The sequence below is a fragment of the Nyctereutes procyonoides genome, unplaced genomic scaffold, assembly GCF_905146905.1.
Source record: "Nyctereutes procyonoides isolate TBG_1078 unplaced genomic scaffold, NYPRO_anot_genome, whole genome shotgun sequence".
In the NCBI taxonomy this organism is placed as follows: domain Eukaryota; kingdom Metazoa; phylum Chordata; class Mammalia; order Carnivora; family Canidae; genus Nyctereutes; species Nyctereutes procyonoides.
This window is the reverse complement of record NW_026575043.1, coordinates 3886992-3906006: the sequence shown is the minus strand read 5'-3', so window position 1 is coordinate 3906006 and position 19015 is coordinate 3886992. Positions and strand designations below refer to the sequence as shown.

The 19015-nt window shown below is 39.5% G+C and overlaps 1 pseudogene; it reads right to left on the bottom strand.

Annotated features, from left to right (window-relative positions):
* LOC129508427 (U4 spliceosomal RNA) lies at positions 1-171 on the bottom strand (annotated as a pseudogene).
* Positions 172-19015: the final 18844 nt, after the last annotated feature.

The following is a 19015-nucleotide window of genomic DNA, read 5'->3' as shown; positions in this document are numbered from 1 at the left end:
TCTTTTTAAGTGCATTGCCAATTTGGCAAGAATGAAAAGAATTCAGAAAAGTCAAAAGTTGAGTGAAAACAGCAATCTTGGGAGGCAAGAAAACTGGGGAAAGTTTTCAATTGGCAATAATTGTGCCTTTGATAAATCTTATTGGCTATGATACTGCCACTGCACAAAGCTGGTAAGCAAGCACTGAAATCCTCTTAAGCCCTAAGTACACCTGTCTATGCCCTGGTGACCAGGAACTGATGTTTTGATAGCTATACAGGGAGGCAGGCACACGAGACAAGTCTAGGAGCTTCCCAGATTGGACAGACTGAGAGGAGTCCCCCGTGTGTACCTGGAACCTCAAGTTACCCTGCAAAGGTAATGGCGAACAAGAATTAACTCGCTTCATGGAGCAAGTACAGCAAGGAGATGTGCTTAATTTTACATTCATGCTAGAGGTAGAGGCGGAAAGGAGAAATTTCCCCCAATAATTGATCGTCCTAACAGTTGATGCTAGGTGGCTATTGAAACTAATGACTATCTTTGTGATCTAAATTATGTGATGCAGACAGTTAAATTTAAAATGATTCTGGGGGGATCCCTGGGTGGCGCAGCGGTTTGGCGCCTGCCTTTGGCCCAGGGCGCGATCCTGGAGACCCGGGATCGAATCCCACGTCGGGCTCCCGGTGCATGGAGCCTGCTTCTCCCTCTGCCTGTGTCTCTGCCTCTCTTTCTCTCTCTCTGTGTGTGTGACTATCATAAATAAATAAAAATTTTAAAAAAATAAAAAAAATAATAAAGTGATTCTGGGCTGGAAATGCTCTCAGATGCCTGAGAAAGTCAACACAAATCCTATCCGGAGGAACACAACTTCTACTCAATCTACCAGTAATTCCCATAGATAATGTTCTAAGGAACATGAAACTCTCAGTTAAAACACATAAAACTTGAAAGAAAATAAGCCATGAGTGACAGCCTGAAGAAACAAGAGACAAAAGCCAGACCTGTAAAGATTTAAGATTCTGGAATTACCAGAGGCAGAACACAATTAATTATGCTTAATATGTTTAAAGAAGTAAAATATTAAAAATATGAGTAAGGAACGAGAAACTTTAAGAAATGGCCAAGATTTTTAAAATGGTAAAATGTCTAGAAATGAAAACACATAATAAATAAGATTTAAATAAGATTTAAAAACCCATGGAGAAGTTAAATAGCAGGGGATCCATGAGTGGCTCAGCGGTTTAGTGTCTGCCTTCAGCCCAGGGCATGATCCTGGAGTTCCGGGATCGAGTCCCACGTTGGGCTCCTTGCATGGAGCCTGCTTCTCCCTCTACCTGTCTCTCTCTCTCTCTCTCTCCCTGTCTCTCATGAATGAATAAATAAAATCTTAAAAAAGAAAGTTAAATAGCAAATTAGTCACATCCAAAGAAAGAGTTACTAAAAAGTATATTCAAAGAAGTTATCCAGAAGCTGCACAGCAAAATGAATAAATTAAAAAAATCTGAAAGGTCAGAGACTAAATTAACTATTAAATTAACTATTTACCATACATATTTGATCTATGTCTGATCAAAATTCCAGGAGGAGAAATAGATACAATGGCACAGAGGTATTATTTGAAGTGTTTCCCAGAATTGTTGAAAGATATAAATCCTCATATTTAGGAAGTCAAATGAATCCCAATAGGATAAATTCGAAGAATCATCATGTCAGTACATTGAAGTGAACCTGTCATAAGAAATATACAAAATATCCTAAAAGGAGTTTGTGGAAAAAGACAAATTACCTACAACAGAAAGACATTAATGGCTGACTTCTCAAAAGCAACGATAGAGATTTGAAGACAGTGAAATAAGATCTTCAATGGGTTGAGGAATTAATTGTAAATATGATATTTCTACCAACAGATATTATCTTTCTCAAGAATGTGTGCAAATTAAAGGCCTTCGCCATCAATAGGAATTCCCTAAAGAGAATTCCAAAGAACTTAAGCATTAGAAAATGGCCTTGAATAAAAATCTGAAAGGCAAGAAGGAATGATAGACAAAGACCTTGTTAACTATGTGGTCAATATTTTTAATGACTACATGAAGCAATAATAACAATGTCTGATGTATGATATTTATGATATAATTAGAACTACCATAATTAGAAAATAATTGCATATAAATTGGGAGGGGAGTGATCAAAGTTTAAGTATTATAAGAACATCTTGTTTTCACAAACTCACTAGGATAGTGGTATGAGTTTAAAACAATAGATAAATACATGTTGATGAGGATGTGGAGAAATGAGAACACTCATACAGGGACACCTTGGTGGCTCAGTGGGTTAAGAGTGTGTCTCTGGTTCAGGTCATGATCTCAGGGTCCTGGGATGGAGCTCCATGCTCAGCAGGGGAGTTTGCTTCTCCGTCTCCCTCTGCCTACATCCACTTGTGCCTTCTCTCTCACTTTCTCTCAAATAAATAAAATCTTTTTTTAAAAAAAAAAAAGTTAGACATAATATTCCATGTTACCCAGCAATTCCATTTCTAGGCATATACCCAAGAGAATTAAAAACGTATGTTTACACCAAAACATGTATATAAATGTTTACAGAAAACACTATTTATGACAGCCAAAAAGTGGGAAAAAACCATCAACTGATGAATGGATATACCACATTTGAATTTACATGGGGATTGGAAGCTGACAAATGAGATACTGAACTTTACAGTGCCCACCTCACATGTTCCAGCCTTTGTTAATAGGACTAAGCTTACTTCTCTTACTACCTTTACTCTACAGTGAGTATTTATCTCTGGTGATGCCTCAATTTCTCATGAAACCACATTCCTGGTCGGTCCATCTGACAGTCTGGCAGACATGCTCAGATATATGTGGATCCCTGTGGTGGACATAGCTGAGACCTGAGCTGGGACCCCTCTCTTCCTTTGCCCCTTTCCTTCCTTGTTCCTTCATCCTTTCTCTCCTACTCCACCTTTGTGTCTCTCTTCTTTTATGCATATACACATATAATATTCATTTGCTCAATTATTTGGCAGGCACTGCTCTAAGCAATTCAGGTAGATCAATGACAAAATAGTGTCCCACTCTTCTAAACATTGTAGGGAATGGCAAGTGCTATGACAGAAAATGACCAGGGGATACTTTACTTGAGATAAGGAAGGCTCTTTCCTTTTTTTTTTCTTTCTTTCTTTCTTTCTTTCTTTCTTTCTTTCTTTCTTTCTTTTTTCTTTCTTTCTTTTCTTTCTTTCTGTTTTTATTTAAATTCCAGTTAGTTAACATACAGTGTAATGTTAGTTTCAGCTGTACAATATAGTGATTGAACACATCCATAATTACCCAGTACTCACCACAAGTGCCCTTCTTAATCCCCATCATCTATTTCACCCATCCTCCCAACACCATCAGTGTGCTCTCTAGAGCTAAGAGGCTGTTTCTTTTTTCCTATGATCATCTGTTTTGTTTCTTATATTCCACATATGAGTAAAATCATATGTTATTTGTCTTTTTCTGACTTATTTCACTTATCATAATACTCTCTAGCTCCATCCATGTCATTGCAAATGGCAAGATTTTCTTCTTCTTATGGCTGAGTAATATTCCACTATGTATATAACACATTTTCTATATCCATTCATATGTTGATGGACATTTGGACTGCTTCCATAGTTTCATAGATAATGCTGCTATAAACATTGGGGAGCATGTACCCCTTAGAATTAGTATTTTTGTATCCTCTGGAAAGATACCTAGTAGTGCAATTGCTGGACTGTAGGGTGGTTCTATTTTTAACTTTTTGAGGAAACTCTACACTGTCTTCTAGGGTGGCTGCACCAGTTTATAAAGATCTTATAAAACTCAACACCCAAAGTACAAATAATCCAGTTTAAAAATGGACCAAAGACATGAATAGACATTTTTTTTTCAAAAAAGACATCCAGATGCCCAAGAGACACATGAAAAGATGTTCAACATCACTCATCATCAGGGAAATGCAAATTAAAACCATGATGAGATACCACCTCACACCTGTCAGAATGGCGAAAATTAACAACACAAGAAACAGGTGTTGGCAGGGATATGGAGAAAGAGGAACGCTCTTCCACTCTTGGTGGGAACAAAACTGGTGCAGCCTCTGAGGAAGGTCTTTCTGATGAGGTAAACACTCAGCTCAGCTAAATGAGAGGAGAAGCTCAGCTATACAAAAACCTGGCATTTAAGCATTCCTTGCAAAGAAAGTAGTAATGTTTATATTTATATCTTATATATTATATGCCATAATTTAAGAGCTTTCCTTGCCCCTAAATATGGAAGTGGTAGAATTTTACACTGAACCCAACCCATGGTTGGCTTGTCCCACTCACCCAGATATGATGTTGGAGTCCACCTTGAGCAGGACCCCATATAAGTGACCCTGTCTCACAGGGCTCTCAACTGTAGGGATCCTCTGCAGATTCCTCTTGGGGCACAGCCATATTTCCAACTTACTGCACACTCTAATGGGGCCTCTGGGCATATGGTTTTCAGGGTTTCTAACCTCATTCCACAGGGAGGAGAACTTCAGGGAAATCTTAGCTCAGGTGCAGAATCACAGTGAGGAGAAGGCAGTAGGGAGCCCACATCTCCCTGACCCCACATTCCTTATTTTCAGGAAATGCCAGATTCCACATAACTAAGCCCTAGATGATAGAGAGTAGGAATTTCTCCAATATCTGCAGGGCATTCTGATAGAGCAGGAGCATAAAGTCTGGATTCACCAAGATGGCTAAGGGACTCAGGGGGCTCTAGCACCCCCATGAGGGTCAGAGTCTCCCTTTCAGCTCCTCAGAGGGGACTGTGGTCACCACCAGCTGAACTAAAGCAGCCTCACTGATTTTTCCTGACTTTCAGGGCCCTCCTTGATGGGGCTTTGCCATCTATGCATCACTGTCCTTTACCACAGGCTCCCCAAGAGACACAGACCTCCCTACCATCTACTGAGTGGACACAGGAGAGAGGACTGTTTGCCTTGTGGATTCTTCTTGGGCTCATTCCTCCAGATTTTTTTTTTTTGTACATCTTCTTTTCCTCATAAGTATTCTTTTCATTTCCTCTCCATCTCTTTACTGTAACATATCCTATCAGTTCTTCAAAGCACATCTCAAGACTCCCCTCCTCTGGGCAACCCTCCCTGATTACTGTCCCTTCATTCATATCTTCTTTGTTAAACACTGACAAATACCTAGACTCTTACTCATGCCCTCTTGGTAGCTCCCCTCCCTTCCTGCCTTCCTCTCTCCCCATTTTCTTCTTTCTATTCTTTCTTTCCTTCCAAATAATAAACGTACTCATCTCAATCCTTTTAGAAAAAATACATTACTATATTTTGAATGTATAATGATAATATTTCAAATGTATGTGAGGAGTATAAAACACTAACAATAATACAAAGACATATACACCCCTCCACCAGCTCAAGAACAAAATATTACCCTTTTCCCATGATATTTCAGTGTGCTCATGCAAGATCCATCCCCTGTACTCTGCTACCTCACCCCAATGGGTGACCACTGTCCTGAACATCGTGTCTATCATTTTCCCTTACCTTTTCTTTGTAGTTTTATTACTTCAGATCCCTAACCAATGAATTATTTAATTCTGCAAGCTTTTGAATTTTACACTAGTAGAATTTCACTATAGGTAGTGTTTTGTGCATTATTTTTTGGACTCCATGTTATGTTTGTGAAGATCCTTCCATGTTGAGGCATGCTGTTGAGTTCATTTTCACTGCTGAATGGTGTTCCACAGGACGACAGTGTCGTTATTTATTTATCCTTTCTATTATTCTTCCACATTAGGGTTGTATGTATTCTTATTAAAAGAAATACTTCTATAAATATTCTTGTAGATGTCTCCTGTGTGGAGGCTTCTCCAGAATATGGACAAAGTATTAGAAATGCTGATTCTAAAGGTACACGCATATTCAACTTTATAAGCAATGCCACATGATTTCCAGAGTGGTTGTAGAGCTCCTGTGGCTCTACATCTTTCATGATCTTGGTTTATCATCTCTCAATTTTTGCCAATCTGGGGCAAAATCTTGGAGATTTTAATCGGAATTTCTGAGATTTCTGGGGCACTTGTGTGGCTCAGTTGGTTAAGAACCCAACTCTTGATTTCAGCTCAAGTCATGATCTCAGTGTTGTGGGATTGAGCTCCATGTCAGGCTTCTTGCTGGATGTGGAGTCTGCTTAAGATTCTCTCTCTCCCTCTACCCCTCCCAGCTTGTTCATAGGCATGTTTTGATCCCTCTCTTTAAAAAAGGGGGGCAGGGAGAAAGAGAAAGAATTTCTCTGATTTTTAATGAAGCCAAATATATTTTCCCATATATGTATTGGTCATTTAAGCTTCCTCTCTTGTTAAAAAGCCTGTTCAAATCTTTTGCCCATTTTTAAAATTGAGTTTAATGTTAGATATTTTTTCTCTTTTTGTATGTTGACTAGCTCCTTATACATTCTCAGATGCAGTCCTTTATTGGTTATATATTTTACAAATATCACCTCCTTGTTTATGGAATTTTTTCCTATTTATGACTTTCTTGGAACTGAAGTTCTTAATTTTAGTTAAGTTAGATGTGTGAATCTTTTCCTTTATGCTTTGTGCTTTTTGTGTATTATTTTAGAAATGCTTTCTACCTTGAGGTCATGATGATATTCTCTTAAACTTTCTAAAAGCTTTACAGCTTTGCCTGTCACATTTATGTGCTATGAGAGAGGGATCAAATTTCATTATATTCACATGGACAAGAAATTGTTGGCATCGTTTACTATATAGTCTCCAATAACATGCCACTATCTCTGTTATATACCAACTGTCCAAATATAATGTGACTCTGTTTCTTTGCTTTCTCTTCTGTTTCATTGGTCCAATTGGCTAGGCTTGCAGCAACTATGCTATCTTAAGTATTACGGCTTATAATAAGTTCTGATATTTTTGTGAGGCATGTCCTAACATGTTTTTCTTTTTTAAATGGACATGTTTGGCATTTTGGTCTCCCATAACAACAACAACAACAACAAAAGATAGAACAAAGAAATTAAATTGGAAATGCGAAAGGAGAAGCTATTTGAAGATGCTGCAGATAATGGAAAGAAAACTCAGAGCATGTACTGTTGTTCAATATAGTACTAGAAGTCCTAGCTGCAGAAATAAGACAACAAAAAGAAATAAAAGGCATCCAGACTGGCAGAGAAGAAGTCAAATTCTCACTCATTGCAGATGACATGATATTCTATGTGGAAAACCTGAAAGACTCTCCCCAAAATTGCTAGAAGTCATACAGGAATTCAACAAAGTGGCAGTATATAAAATCAGTTGCATTTCTATACACTAACAATGAGACAGAAGAAAGAGAAATTAAGGAGTTGATTCCACTTACAATTGCACCAAAAACTGTAAGATACCTAGGAATAAACGTAACCAAAGAGGCAAAGGATCTAGTACCCAGAAAACCATAGAATACTCATGAAAGAAATTCAGGAAGACACAAAAGAATGGAAAAACATTCCATGCCTGTGGATTAAAAGAACAAATATTGTTAAAATGTCTAAGCTACCTAGAGGAACCTATACATTCAATGCAATCCCTATCAATATACCATCAACTTGGGACACCTGGGTAGCTCAGTGGTTTGGTGTCTGCCTTCAGCTCAAGGCATGATCCTGGAGTCCAGGGATCAAATCCCACATCAGCCTCCCTGCAAGGAGCCTGTTTTTTCCTCTGCCTGTGTCTCTGCCTCTGTGTGTGTGTCTCTTGTGAATAAATAAATAAATCTTAAAAAAAAAATACCATCAGCTTTTTTTTTTCACAGAGCTGGAACAAATAATCCTAAAATTTAGATGGAATCAGAAAAGACCTCAAATAGACGAAAGTTGAAAAAGAAAAATCAAAAATGGTAGTATCACAATTTTGGACTTCAAGCTCTATTACAAAGCTGTGATCATCAAGACAGTATGGTCCTGGCACAAAAAAAAGACACATAGATCAATGGAACACAATAGAGAACCCAGAAATAGACCCTCAACTCTATGGTCAACTCCTCTTTGACAAACCAGGAAAGAATACCCAATAGGAAAAAAGGCTTTTCAACAAATGGTGCTAGGAAAATTGGATGGCCACATGCAGACCGTTGTAAGGACCATTTCCTTATACCATACACGAAATAGACTCAAAATGGATGAAAGACCTAAATGTGAGACAAGAATCCATCAAAATTCTAGAGGAGAACATAGGCAGCAACCTCTATGATCTCAACTGCAGCAACTTCTTGCTAGACACATCTCCAAAGGCAAGGATTAGCTCAAAAATGAGCACTTGAGACTTCATCAGGATAAAAAGCTTTTGCATAGCAAAGGAAACAGCCAACAAAACCAAAAGACAAAAGACAGAATGAGAGAAGTTATTTGCAAATGTCTTATCAGATAAAGGGCTAGTATCCCAATCTATAAAAAACTTTTCAAACTCAACACCCAAAAAACAAATAATCCAATCAAAAACTGGGCAGGAAAAAAAAAACTGGGCAGAAGACATAAACACACATTTCTCCAAGAAAAGACATACAAATGGCCAACAGATGCATGAAAAAATACTCGGTATCACTTAGTATCAGGGAAGTACAGATACATTAGATTTTTTGTATCAAAAAATAAATACTCAGTATCACTTAGTATCACCAATACAGATCTGGTGTTTAGCCACCTCACACCAGAATGGCTAAAATTAGCAAGTCAGGAAATGGCAGATGTTGGCAAGGATGTGGAGAAAGGGGAACCTCTTACACTGTTGGTGGGAATGCAATTTGGTGCAGCCACTCTGGAAAGCAGTATGGAGGTTTCTCAAAAAGTTGAAAATAGAGCTACCCTATAAACCAGCAATTGCACTACTAGGGATTTACCCCAAAGATACAAATGCAGTGATCCAAAGGAGCATCTGCACCCCAATGTTTATAGCAGCAACGTCCACAATAGCCATATTATCTGGAAAGAGCCCAGATGTCCATAGACAGATGAATGGATAAAGAAGACGTGGTATATATATACAATGGAATACTATGCAGCCACCAAAAAACCCAAAATCTTGCCATTTGCAACGATGTGGATGGAACTAGAGAGCAAAATAAGTCAGTCAGAGAAAGACAATTATCATATGATCTCACCCATATGTGGAATATACAAAACAAAATGGGGGATCACAGAGGAAGGGAGGGAAAATAAAACAAGACAAAATCAGAGAGGAAGATAAACCATAAGAGACTCTTAAATCATAGGAAACAAACTGAGGGTTGCTGGAGGGGAGAGGGGTAGGGAGATGGGGTAACTGGGTGATGGGCATGAAGGAGGGTATGTGATGTAATGAACACTGGGTGTTACATGCAACTAATGAATCACTGACCTCTACTTCTGAAATTAATAATACATCACATGTTAATTAACTGAATTTAAATAAATAAAAAGTATGTTCTGTACATTACACCAATACATTTGAAAACCAATACAGTAAAAAATTCTCTAAATATAGAACTAAATAATCTGACTCAGGCAGTGATGTTTTAAAGAACTTTGTTTTCTAGTTATTGCTGATAATGTATATAAATGCAATAGATCTTTATATTTATTATGTCCAGAAACTTAAGCTCTCTTGAATTTTGTTTGCCAGTATTTAGTTTAGAATTTTTGCATACTGTGATTTATGGGTTTTTTTTGTTGGCCTTACCAGATTTTGGTATGTAAAAGTTACACTAGTTTCTGGAAGATCTGGTATTCCAACAAAATTATAGCTCTTTAAATGTTTGGTAAAACTCACCAGTGAAATCACTAGGGAAATCATTTGGGTCCTGTTAGTCATTTTTGTTTTAATCAGATTTGGGAAGTTCTATATTTCAGCAACATGTCTGCTCTTCTTTTTCAAGTTCAGTGGCATAAAGTCATCCACAGGATTCTCTTATCTTCTAAAGGTCTACAGCACTTCTACCATGGTTCCTTTATGCTGCATTCTTTTACTCTTCATTAATTTCACCAGAGTTTTGCTAATTTTGCAAATCTTTTCAAAAGAACAACTTTGGGCTTTATTAATAATTATCTCTATATGCTTTGTTACTTTGTCAGTTATTTCTGCTGCTTTTAAAAAAATTACCTTTCCTATTATTTCCTTGAGTTTACTTTGCTTTCTCCCCCTCCCCCAACTTCCAAAGATAAAAGTTTATTCTTTAGCTTTTCTGCATCTATCCATTATCAGTGGTTGGCAAACTATGGCTGCAAAACATGAAATAAATATTTCACTGTAAATTCTATAAAGCTGTTTGAGTACAAACAGCCCTTCTTTTATACCATGTGTAAAATACAATGTAGGAAGGAGGGAGGAAGAAGAGAGGCATTCTGGTGCGGGGAGCAGTCACCTTGGCAGTGCCTCCTGAGCTCCCGAGGACTGTAATGTGGCATCCATGGCAACAGTACCTGACAAGACACAGTATCACTTCATAGAGGCAACCATGCACAGGTCTGGCACCTGCCTTCACAAGCAGTAGATGCCTCAGTAAAGAGCACCAAAAGGAGTTAGAGCAGGGAATGAGGGACATACATAAACTGTGCTGGTTAAAGACCTCATTCCCTGGGACTTTCTAGAAATAACTGAAGGGAACTTTCAGGGGTATGGAGGGTTATGAGATGCTCATGTACTTTTCATAGGAAGCGAGAGCCTGCCAAGATGTGCCTTATTAATTTTGACCAACTTTGCTCCCTGGCCCAAAATGGCCCGGGAAAATAAAGGTTTTTGAGTCCTAAGAGCAAGGGAGTGGGGTGTATGCAGAAAATTAATAGAATCCAGTCATGTTAAAAAAGACAAGTTAGTAACTATTTTTAAAATAAGGTTTTTTTTAAAAGATTTTATTTATTTATTCATGACAGACACACAGAGAGGGAGAGAGAGAGGCAGAGACAAAGGCAGAGGGAGAAGCAGGCTCCATGCTGGGAGCCCGATGTGGGACTTGATCCCGGGTCTCCAGGATCCGGGCCTGGGCTGAAGGTGGCGCTAAACCGCTGAGCCACCAGGGCGGCCCAAGGTGTTTTTTTTTGTTGTTTTTTTTGTTTTTTTTTTTTTTTAAGATAAAAAACAACTCTACATTAGAGTTTCATCCAGAGATGCTGAGATTTACATGACTATTTCTTCACTAACATGCCACTCCTGGAGATTCCATTCTAAGGGGTATGGTTAATGAGATTCTTTGACCAAAAAAGCCACTTGTAAACTACAGAAATTCTCAGAGGGATTCATCAATGCCCAATGCCTTCTGGAGGCATTTAACTAGACACCTGGAGAATTCCCATCTCTAGACAATTATTTCACAGTAAGGAAGAAAAAAATTGCCCAAGGTTTTCAGCCAGAACTTAAATTCATTGGAGTCAACATGTTAGACAATCCCCTTAGCTGCTGCAAGTTGGTTAGACACAAAACTTTGCTCTCAAAAGATTGCTCATGTCCTACACTAGATAGTGTGTAGATGTGACCAAAAATCATATATTCCATATGACATAGAATCTGACCACCAAAATCAACTCACTCAATATTTATTGGTGACCATATACTTTTTTTTTAAATTTTTATTTATTTATGATAGTCACAGAGAGAGAGAGAGAGAGGCAGAGACACAGGTAGAGGGAGAAGCAGGCTCCATGCACCGGGAGCCCGACGTGGGATTCGATCCCGGGTCTCCAGGATCGCGCCCTGGGCCAAAGGCAGGCGCCAAACCGCTGCGCCACCCAGGGATCCCCTGACCATATACTTTTATTACAAAAGACAGATGAAGAAAATTGCTGACGTATTTTATGTTTTAAAATGCATATACATTGTAGTGCATTCATCAAATGACTTAAATCTCTTAGTTTAGTAAATATTTACATCTATTTCACAGATATGGCCTCAAAAATGATATTCATGTGGTTCACTGAAAGTATCTCTACACTTCAAAGCAGATGAGTTGTGCTGTTCTAGTTGTCCGTGGTTCTTGTAACCTCATTTTGAATCCTCGCTCCAGCACCAAACAGCTGTGTCACCATGGACCAGTTGCTTAACATTTCTAAGACTTCATTTTCTCATCTATAAAGTGAGCTACCAAACCTTATGCACGTAGGATTAAAACATAACAAATGTATGGTGTTTGAAGAAGAGCCTGCCACATAGTTTGCAGCAAATAAACACTATCTCTTATTTTTTAGAATGAATTTTTTCTTGTGGAAATCAATGTGGTTAATTGTAGATGTTACCTATAGAGCAGTTGGCAGGCTCGGTGGAATGTAACAGAGCAGGGAAAAGACAGCCCTCCCTTAGGTTCAGTCTTATCACCTGAGACAGGCTAGTGCTCAGCCCAGGTCCTCTTGGATCCCTATGACCCGGTGTGTGTCCTAACCCTGTCTTCTCTTTGCCACACTTGAGATTCTACTTCACGGGTGGCCTTGATGCCACTGGAGCAGCAGCATCTGAACAAGCAGAGAGCAGAGTGCCTGAGAATTTCTCTTTCTCTCCCCAGCTTCCACCATCCTGCCCCTGCCCACTGTCCCTCACTCTGTAACCCCAGTGCAGGCACGTGAAAGCCCAGACACCTTGCTTTAGGTCGGTTACTTCTAAGGCATAAGGCATACTTCCCTGTGGAACCAAGTGAAGCTGCCCTTGGTGAGATGATGCCTGAAATCACACCCTCACCTGGCTTCTTACCAATTACCCTGAAAGCATTTCCGTACTAAGTCACTGTACATAAACCTATGACCTTATGCATTCTGACTTCCTGACTTCTAGTCCTAGACCTTAGCTGCCTATCTAATGCATGCATGCATGCATGCATTCATTCATTCATTCATTCACAAATACTGGTTTAGAATCTACTCTGTATGTAGCACTATTTGTCATGTACACGGTGTGGCTAACATTCTGCCCTTCCTCCATCCACTTGCATCTTCTGTTTCTCTCTCCTGCACTCCACAATACTCAACTGTATACCCAGGAATGAAGGGAAGAAGGGAAAGAGAGAAAGAAAAAGAAGTAAGGGAAGGAAGGTTTGTTTCCAGCTGAGCTCATGTGGATCTCAGGGTCACGCGCACACACACCTCTCAGCTCCCCCATCCTCTCACTGGTGGACTAGAGGTGGTCAGTTATTTCCCTTCAGTTGCCAGGTAGTTTCTAATCCAGCTTTTGAGACAGTGAGGGGCCATGGGAACCAGCCCCAAGTGAAAAACATTATGCAAAACTGGGGGCGCTGGCTGTTGGTTGTTCTTGTTAAACTGCTTCTCTTAGCATCACCAGGATGCTGCCAGGATGGGCCACATCTGTAAGCCAGACTTAACACAGAGAACCCTTTCTCCAAAAAGCACCCAAGGGCTGCCTGAGCTGCCTGCCAATATCATCAATGAGGATGAGGCCCTTCCAACCAATCAGGACAAGGCATTTCTTTTTCCTTTCCCTCATTGGCATATGGGACCACAGTGGGAATTTGGGCAGGAACTCTCTTTATGCAAACAGGGTGTCCCCTCTGTTCCTGGAGGTCAGCCAAACTATTATGTTGGTGCTATGTTTATTTTCAGCTCAAGCTATAGCCCCAATAAAGCCTTTATGTGCCTTTGATTTGGGAGTCTGGCCTCATTTCTGTCACTGTCAGGCCCAAGAACCCAACCAACTCCCATAACACATTTTTTTTTAGATTTTATTTATTTATTCATGAGAGACACAGAGAGAGAGGCAGGAATATAGGCAGAGAGAGAAGCAGGCTCCCTATGGGGAGGCTGAAGCAGGACTCCATCCCAGGATCCCGGGATCATGACCTGAGCAGAAGGCAGATGCTCAACACTGAGCCACCCAGGTGCCCCTCCCATAACATTTCTAAAGGACTTTCCTGGTGTAGCATTTCAGAAACTAGGAGATGCCTGCAGGACTGCTGGAAGGAGATGTAATACTGAAACTTCTCTTTGCAGCACCTGGGTGGTTCAGTCAGTTAATGTCAGACTCTTGATTTCGGCTCAGGTTATGATCCCAGGGTCATGGGATAGAGCCCCACATCAGGGTCCCCGCTGAATTCAGAATCTGCTTCTCCCTCTCCGTCTCCCTCTACCCCTCCTCCTGTTCACACCCTTGCATGCCCTCTCTCATAAATAAATAGATAGATAGATAGATAGATAGATAGATAGATAGATAGATAGATAGATGATAGATAAATGCTTTTTTAAAAAAAGCCTTTCTTTGAATAATTCAACTATGGCCCAATTTATTCACTCTCACAAAGAATTTGTTGTGATACTCTAGTTCTTGGAAGAGAAAAGCTGTTTAAACAAAGCAATTTCTCCTCTGTGGTGATTTGCCAGTCCAGCAATGGGGAGAAAAAAGCTTTCACAAAAGGAGGTAACCTTAGCTCAAAATCCTTTCCACACTTCAGGTAAGTCTCCATTCCCTTCACTTACAATGAAATTATTTTTGTCCCTTGCATCAGAAGCAAGACTTTCTTTAATTCCAAGTTAATAAAATTGTTCCCCTTCTTCTTTGGCTTGAGTGTGAACTGGCACATACCTCAGAAATGGTTTTACTCTGCCAAACTAAGTTTGTTTTTCTGTTTATCAGCTCCAAATTATTTATATGTATAATCATTAAGTAAGCGGTGTAAATATCTTATTTACATAAGTCAGAAGAGGTGTTTACAAAAACAAATAAAGCCAAAACTTAAAAGTTAATGCCTCCCTCACCCCACCTAAAGAATTCTAGAAGCTCTGAGTCAGTGATGGGGCTTGCTGTCTCTTCAAGCTTTTATCAGATTTCATGAAAGGGGAAATTACAGGAATGCACATCCAAGGTTGAAAGATTTGTTGGTAAACTGTGAGTATCCTTTCATAATTCAGATTTGAAGCAATAAAACAAAGCAATGAAACCGCATTAAGGTCCGTTCTCCACTTTTCCAGGGGCTACTTTCTTATTTTCACACGACAGGCAGGCAAACTTTTTCCACTGACCTTAATTCTAGATGACCTTGGAAGAAAATTTTCTTCTTTCTTTTTTTTTTTTTTAGTTCAAAAATTAAATTCACTATCCTCTAACACCAGCAAATATGCTTAGATGACTCTGTGTCTGGCTTTATCATCATTAAGATGCCACTTCTGGTAAAATCTTAGATTCCCCATTTGAACTACCAGTTTTTTCATAAGATGCTTTGGAAGAGTTTCCTTAATTTACTGACAATTAGTGAGGTAAAACAGTACTATCTCTTAGTACCTGGGATGGTTTTTTGTTGTTGTTGTTGTTGTTTTGGTTTTTGTTTTTGTTTTTTTGTTTTTGTTTTTTTGGGGTTTTGTTTTGTTTTGTTTTGTTTTTTTGGTTTAGTTATAAGGGATAATGTCCTAAGCCACAGAAAACTGTAATAAATGGCAGACTTTGATGAAAGCAAACTACCCCCTGCTGTGAACAGCCAGGAGAGAAGTTAACCATTACAAAATACCAATTTTGCAGGAAATTATGTCACTGATGCAGAAGTTATTGATTAACTGCAGTCCAGTCTCTGGATTAATGGAAAGAGTTGCTTTAGTGAACTATGATGTTCTGATGTCATTCAAAGTTTAGAAATTCCAGTTTAGAAAATTTGTATAGGTGACTCAAGTAGGAGGTAGTATTATTGAGGCCAGGCACCTTCATATTTTCTCCTCACATATATTGATTTGTAACTTAATTCTAAACTAACTACAGAAGTTTCAGTGATTGCACAATACAACATTTTTCAGCCCATCGGTTTTATTTCCTAGTGACATTTTTAGATAGTGTAGTAAAACCATAAGGGGTATAGATTTGAAAAGCTCTTCTTAAAACATCTATGCAAACAAATGAGAATGCTTTAAGCCCATTTAAGTTAAAATGCAGTGAAACCTTACCTATTAAAAACCCAGCACACTCTGAACTCTGCCTAGCTTATTTTCCCCATGATTAACTCAACAAATGACAAACAAAGAAAAAGTTAGTATCAGAAATTTACTCAAGCCAGAAGGAGGAAGAGAGGAAGAAAGAAACAAATCACCACATACATTTATCCCTATAGCACATTTCCCCCCAGGGCCATCTTTAAATCTCTGAAATCAGGGTGCACCTTACAGTCAAGAAAGTCTCAACGTCTGCCCTTGACCAAGTGGTGTATTTATTGTGTGAGCAAGGAGGAATCTGGCCATACTGTGTACATTGCTGCCACTTAAGCTGATATGTGTATGGTTAGCGCCACATATCTTAAGCTTAATTGACTTTTTAAATGCATTTTCTTAATATTGCACCATGATTTAGCATTGAAGCAACAAAGTTTTAGGAATGTCTTCACCAACATTTTGCTTACATTTTCTTACTTATGTATGAGAATGTTATACAACAGAAATCTATGTCTAAATAAAATCTGAAAAACAGCTTTTAACAAGTATAAAACTTTTAAAAACCTATAAGAAAGAGGGGCACCTGGGTAGCTCAGTTGGTTAAGCATCTGCCTTTGGTTCAGGCCATGATTCTGGGGGCCTGGGATCCAGCACCCTGTCAGGCTCCCAGCCCATCAAGCCCCCTAAGGACCTCCCTACTCAGAGAGAACCCTCTGCCCCTTCCCCTTCTATCCCTCTCCCCTCCCTCTGCTCTCCACCTGCCTGTGCACTCTCTCAAAAAAAAAAAAAAGGAAGAAAAAGAAAAAAAAAAACCTATAAGAAAGCATTATGTCATCATTTATTTGAAATATTTTTTTTTTTTTAAACTTCAACTCTTTTTTTTTTTAATTTTTATTTATTTATGATAGTCACAGAGAGAGAGAGAGAGAGGCAGAGAGAGAAGCAGGCTCCATGCACCGGGAGCCCGACGTGGGACTCGATCCCGGGTCTCCAGGATCGCGCCCTGGGCCAAAGGCAGGCGCCAAACCGCTGCGCCACCCAGGGATCCCTATTTGAAATATTTTTAAGTCTGACTGTCGCAGAAAAGAATAATAGAGTTAGACACATTCCCAATAAGAAGGGTTGGAACAGGGCAGCCCGGGTGGCTCAGTGGTTTAGCGCCACCTTCAGTCCAGGGCATGGTCTGGGAGACCCAGGATCGAGTCCCACATCTGGCTCCCTGCATGGAGCCTGTTTGTGTCTCTGCCTCTCTCTTTCTGTCTCTCATGAGAAAATAAATAAAATCTTAAAAAAAAAAAAAAAAAAAAGGAAAGGTTGGAACAAAAGTAGCATCTAACTACCTACCTACCCATCAAATGAATCTGGGACCCACTCCCTGCACTTTCTCATAAGCTTAAAAGATGCCATCCTGGATTATAATTTGGATCATATGAGACTTTTCCTTAGGCATTTAGGGCTATATTAGAAATGTATGGATGCATTGCTATCAGTTTAGAAACTTCACTCCCCATGTCTGGTAAACTGGGGAAGGCCTAAACCATTTCCAATCCTCCCAGAAAAGTGAAACACCATTCTTCTCACATTTTCCTATCATCTCTTAACATGGCTTCCCATATGACAAGCTGGGCATTTAGAACACTAGAACGGCAAAATTTAATAAATAGAATACACGTCACGCATGTCGGCAGTCTATTTAATTTTGTCTCTCCCAATCTGAAATACTTGAAAGTAATATTTCATCAGTTTTGCTGTATCATGGTCTTGGCTGTTACTTAGAGCCAATTCGAGTGTATTAAAGTATAAAAGGCATGTACATTTATTTTTTATTTAAAGCATAGAAGTGTACAGTTATTAGACCTACTGTTCACAAGCTAACACTTAAACTTTTGACGTGAGAGGCTAAATATTTATAAAAAGAAAGAAAAGGGGTGCCTGGGTGGCTAAATCAGTTAAGCATCTTCCTTTGGCTCAGGTCATGATCCCGGGGTTCTGGGATGGAGCCCCACATTGGCATCAGGCTCCTACACAACAGGTAGCCTGCTCCTCCTTCTCCTTCTGCGGCTCCCTCTGCTTGTGCACTCTCTCTGTCAAATAAATAAATAAATAGAATTTTAAAAAAAAAAAGGAAAAGAAAACACTGCCTCAAATTTAACACCTTGTCAAATTACCTGCAGATCATATATAAAGGTGGGGGTTGCATTAATTACTAGATGTGTGCACATACCATGTGCACCAGAAGATGTTAGTCTTAACACACACTTTAATCTGAAAAATTCTTTCAAACAGTTGTGTGGTGCAGCAATCTTTCCTGTACAATCCTTCCAGTACTGATTTAGAAAATTCTAACTGAAAAAATAAAATAAATGCAATGGCAAGAGGGCATGAGCTTAGATTTATAAAACTGGAGATGTAGTTAAGAGTCCTGAAGTAGGGCAGCCCTGGTGGCGCAGCGGTTTAGCGCCGCCTGCAGCCCAGGGCGTGATCCTGGGGACCCTGGAGACCCTGGGTCGAATCCCGCCTCGGGCTCTCTGTATGGTGCCTGCTTCTCCCTCTGCCTGTGTCTCTGCCTCTCTCTCTCTCTCTCTCTCTCTCTCTGTCTCTACGAATAAATAAAATCTTTAGAAAAAAAAAGAGTCCTGAAGTATAATCCATTTTTAACGGTTAATGTTATCTGCCAACTTGACAGAGACAGAGTGCCCAGATGGAACATTATTTCTGGGTGTCTGTGAGGGTGATTCCAGACTAAATTAGCATTTGAATTGACACAGTAAACTGTGTGAATTGACACAGTAAACTGTTGCCTCCAGCATGGATAAGCATCATTTAATCTGTTTGGGAGCCTGATTAGAGGGGAGGGGAAAAAGCAGAGGAATTCACCATTTATTTCTCTCTGCTTCACTGCTTGACCTGGGATGTCAGCTTTCATCTTCTTCTGCTCTCAGACTGGCACTTATACCATTGCTTCCGCTGGTTCTCAGGCCTCAGACTCAAGACTGAATCACACTACTGGCTGTCCTGGGTCTGTAGTTTGCAGAAGGCAGATGGGCAGATCATGGAACTTCTCAGCCATTATAATCGAGCAGGCCAATTCCTCATAACAAAACTCTCTTTCTT